This window comes from Neophocaena asiaeorientalis, unplaced genomic scaffold (genome assembly GCF_003031525.2).
Source record: "Neophocaena asiaeorientalis asiaeorientalis breed wild unplaced genomic scaffold, Neophocaena_asiaeorientalis_V1.1 scaffold179, whole genome shotgun sequence".
NCBI lineage: Eukaryota > Metazoa > Chordata > Mammalia > Artiodactyla > Phocoenidae > Neophocaena > Neophocaena asiaeorientalis.
In genome coordinates this window covers 445,486-450,264 of record NW_020172775.1, presented here as the reverse complement: position 1 = coordinate 450,264, position 4,779 = coordinate 445,486, and the positions used below count along the sequence as shown (strand labels likewise).

Sequence of the window (4,779 nt, the reverse complement as noted above, 5' to 3'; positions counted from 1 at the left end):
GGCGCTGCAGAACACCTACCTCGCGGGGATGCTGTGAGGCCTGTGATCACGTGGGTACAGGCCAGCCCTCTTAGGGCCCGGTGCCCAGTAGGTGCTCAATAAACAGTACCCGGAACCTGCGTCTGGGTCTACACCAATTCAGTTCCTCCCCACTTGCCTGGGTCCCTCTCTGCCCACCCCACAGGTCCACCGCTTTCTCTGCAACCACACGATTCCTGTAAGAGCCAGAGCCCCCTGCAGATGTGGCCCCTAGCAGAGCCTGGCCACATCTGTGCGGTGCCCTCCTTGCACCACAGCTCCTGTACTATTTGCCCATGTTCCCTTCGACCCACACGTCTGCCGGCCAAGCCAACTGCCAGATGAGGACGTGGACTGGCAGCCAGTATCATCAGGTGCTGAAGTATCAAACTGGTGTCCAGCATGCCAGGGCCGGCCTGAGGACATGTGTTTATGAAACTTTAAAGCTAGGGAGCCATTTCTTAGGTATAGAAGCTACAAGGCTTTACCTGGGAATCCACATTCTTTCAAGGCTTTCCTCTGTTCCCCGCAGACTCCAGCCAGTCCGAGACCCGCAGGTGGCTGCAAGCCCCAGGCCAGTCCCCCAGCCCTCTGGTGATCGCTGCCATCATGCGCCGTTCTCCTCCCTCCCTGGCCTCACGCACAGCCCCTAAGGGTTCCCACACGGTGGGAGGTATCTATCGTGTGTTCAGTAGCCAGGCCAGTCCCCCAGCCCTCTGGTGATCGTTGCCGTCATGCGCCGTTCTCCTCCCTCCCTGGCCCCACGCACAGCCCCTAAGGGCTCCCGCACGGTGGGAGGTATCTATCGTGTGTTCAGTAACTAGTCACAGGAAGCACGGCTGGCAGCGGCTTTCATGAAGATGGACGATACTGCCGGTTCCAGTTCAGTGTCCTGCAGACTTGAGGGCCGGTGTCTCTGGAACCCTCCAACCTCTTCCTGTGCCACTGCTTCTTTTGCCCTATCTTCCCCTTCCATCCTATTGTTCAGGCCTTGACACAGTCCCCCATTCCACCCATGGGTGCTGTAAGTGCCAGGGACAATGGAGAAAGGCAGTTCCAAAGAGGGCATCTTCATGCAGCAGGGTCTGGCTTGGGACTTAAACCCCACTCTAGGAGGGTGTCAGCCTGCCCTTGGCCTAGAGGTTCCAGAACAGCCCTTCTAGGCCTGTATGTCCAAGCTTCTTCCAGAAGTGCAGCTGGACTCGCCCCTGCCACTCTGAGTGACCCTGATCCCCTCAAGACTTGGGCCCTGGTATCAGGGAAAGACAAGCCAGCCCGGGCCAGAGGCTTCCTACAGACATGCTAGAGAAGGCATGCTCCCTGCCTCAGCCCCCCTTCCTCCCCTCCCCCATTCCTCTCTTTTCCCCACCTCCCCGCTAGTCTAGCCCTAGCCAAGACCAGAGCCACTCCGGCATCTACTACGTCTGCCAAAGTCAGCAGCCCCCCATGCAGGGGCACTCCTGTGTGGCACAGTCAGGGGTGGGACGTCCCCGGACCCTCTGACAGCACTCACGGTTCTCTCCGATCACAAAGGGGATTCTAGGAAACCTGGTCTAGAATTTGTAGAATCAGAGGGGAGAGGAAGGCAGGGAGGGGCTGGGAGAATCAGATCAGGGAAGGCACATGAATGAACACTGAGGTAGCCAGTGGGCTCAGGTTGGAGGAATGTTGCCGGAACTTTATAAATCCTGTAACATGGCTTATTTTTTTTTTTTTTTTTACAATTTGTATGACTTTTATAATCTGAAACAAAGAAAACAAGAAAGCTCTCATCTTTGATCATCTTCGTGTTAATTATGAAGGGAAATCTGTGCAGACACAACTACATAAAAACATGAAATTCCACACAGGAAAAATTACAGCAAACATGAAAAGCACGGAGACATCCGGCCAGGGCCCCACAGCCGAAGCCTTGAGAAGTCCATGGACCCACCTGCCAAAACAGCCCTCTGAGAAGAAGTCAACATGAACAGCTATGTGAGCGCCACCCATGAAAGGTCATTTCTGCAGCTGGCCAGGCACACCTCTGCAATCCAGTCATGTGGCTGCAGGTCGAGAACCCAAGTGTTACCATACTATCATCAAGGGCTGAGGGCTTGGACAGAATGACCACTTCGCCCCACTTGGCCAGAGCCGTATGAGGAACCCAGGAGAGGAATACCTAAGTACTGGTCATCTAAGAAAGCTACAACAGTGCCCAGCCAGCCTGTCCCTGGACTGTCTGCGCCTGAGCCCATATTGTTCACTCCCAAGCCCGGCCTCCCCATGCCACGTCCATCCAATTATTCTCACCGGAAGCCCAGCCTCCCGAATCTATCCACTTCTCTCCACCCCCCAGCACTGTTCTGATCCCAGCCGTCCATCTCCTGGAGGCCCACGGCACTCAGCCTCTCTTCCCTGCCTACTCCTGCTCCCTCGTTCCCCAAACAGACCCTTTCTTCCCAGTGTCAGCTCCCAGAGGCTACGCTAACAACCGTACGTGCACTTCCACCCTCACAACTCACCCGCCACGTTCTGCCCAGTCCCTCCAAGGCACTGGCCCCAGCTTCCCTCAGGACCTCTGCATGCGCTAAGCCCTAGGTTGCATCCTAAGAGGCTGCAGGCCCAAGGGCCACAGGCACCTTTGCCACCAAAACCACCTGTGCCTCTCTGCCACTTGAGTGGCCAAGAAGGTGACAAAGAATATACAGCTTAGCTGCACCACTTCCAACCCAGCCCCCTGGGTTGAGGGGATGAGGCCATCCCCTCCTCCCTGGTCCAGAAACCATGGCCCCCTTTGCCTAGCATTCTGTTGCATGGTCAAGTCTTCCCCCACTGGACGGTGGGGAAGCCACAAGATCAGAGATCACGTGAGTCGAGCTTTGGCTAGTCCTCTCCAGGGAACCAATTCCCCATCCCCAGATGGGACCTTAGCGGAAGGGCCTAAGCAACTGGCCTGGGGATGGGCACATGAACCAGACTGGCCAACAGAAACCACCCCTGAGACTTTGGCTGGAAGCCACAGTATGGTCATCAACCCTCACGTCCTGTACAAAAATAAATAATCAAGAGCAGAGCGGATGAGAAGAACGGAGAGGGAGAGGGAAATTGAGTCTGGAAGAGCCCTCTGGGTCCCAGGACCAGCCATGTCTGAAGCCTGAGAACCCTGGGATGGCTGCAATCTTGTCAGCCCCAAACCTGAGCCGTTTGCAGCTTCTGATCTCCCATCCTCACTCCGGCGCCTCTCCAGCACTCAGCTCTCAGGGGAGTCAACGAAGCTGGGAGTGTGAGGCTAGGACAACTACAGGGCTGAAGAGGGGCGTGTGGGATGGTGGAAAGAGAATGGAAAGGGGCAAAAGGGGGAGCGGCTGCACAGACACCACTGGGATCAGTCCACGGAGCCCAAAGACGCCGAGGATACCTGGGCAGGGCCTCTGAGGAGGCTGGGGCCGGGATGGACGCCAAATCAAGACCCGAAGGGGTAGAGCCGACTCCCTGGGGTGAGGATGGGGCCGGGGTCGTTCGCCAAGAGGAGGCCATGGACTGAGCCTGCCCACCCCCAGCGCGGGCTCAACTGGGCCGCCGCGACTACTTCTCCCTTGGTGGTCCGTATGATGGCGGCACGCCGCCTCAGCGACTGGACGGGACGTGCGACAGGAGCCTCGTTCGGACGCGGGCAGGCTGAGAGACAGAGCCCCCGCCGCCCCACGGGCCCGGCCCCCCGCCCCAACCAGCTCTCGCGGCACCGCTCACCGCCTGACGGTTCCCTTGGTGACAGCCTGAAATCGCGGAACCGCTCCGCGCCGCTTCCTCCCGCCCCGCCGAGGCACGCTGAGCCGTGATTGGAGGGGAGATTGGCCCCGCCCACATCTCACGCGCAGCCGGCGGAAGGTCGTAGGGCACCTCCGCTGGAACTGTAGACCCGCGCAGAGAGCGGCCCTCCCCACTTTCCGCTTCCGAAGTGTGTCAGCCTGTGTAAACCTCCACAGTGCTTACTACCCTCTGACACAATACACGTTTTACTTGTTAGTTTACCTCAACCAAACTCTCTGCGAGAGGGTTCTTTGGGTTTGCGATGGGACACCGAAAGTGCTGGACCACGCACCCTCTAGGCAACGCCCCTGCCTTGCTCAGGCTCTGACCTGACCCAGCCTCAGTCTGTGACCCCCGGGGCCAAGTACTTCGTTTGGCCCGCCTACGCCGCCGTCTGCACAAGTGCAAGTGGGAATGGTTGTACCGCAAGCGAAGCTGCCCGCATCTGCCCCACTTAAAGATGGCGACAACACCGCTCCACTCCCTGGACTCGCAGGCGTCCCCGGAAGTGACCGGCCGGCCCGGTCTGCGCGAACGGAAATACTCGAGCCTAGCCGAAGGAGCCCGATCCCCAAGTCCCATCGCGGAGCAACGCGGGGCGGTGGCGTCGGCGGCTGCGCAGGCGCACAGCGCAGGCCGGGCGGAAAGAGCCGAAGCGGGCAGGCGGCGGAAATATCCGAAGCGGTGGGGCGCCCGAGGCCGTTGCGGACCTCCGCGCCGAAGCCGTTGCTGCCGCGGAAGCCGACCCTCCTCCAGTACACGGCCGTCACCACCGCAGCCCCCGCCTCCCTGTTCCGACCCGAGCCGCAACCCCCTCGGGAAGGGAGCGAGTGAACGGGCCAGTGGTGTGGCCTGAGGACCCCACGTCCGCAGCCGCAGCTGGGCCTGAGGACACCGGGGCGGGCGAGGGGGAGGAGGGAGCGGCGGGTGGAGGCGGGGCCGAGCGGACACGAGAACAGCCGAGTGGGC

The 4,779-nt window shown here is 59.7% G+C and overlaps 1 long non-coding RNA gene across 1 annotated transcript in view; it reads right to left on the bottom strand.

Annotated features, from left to right (window-relative positions):
• The window catches only part of LOC112396934 (uncharacterized), an 11,806-nt gene extending 7,704 nt beyond the window's left edge, over window positions 1-4,102 (bottom strand). The window contains exon 1 of the long non-coding RNA XR_003002688.1: window positions 3,751-4,102. This is a non-coding gene — a long non-coding RNA (uncharacterized LOC112396934). The remainder of the gene's footprint in view (window positions 1-3,750) is intronic.
• Between the last annotated feature and the right edge of the window lie 677 nt (window positions 4,103-4,779).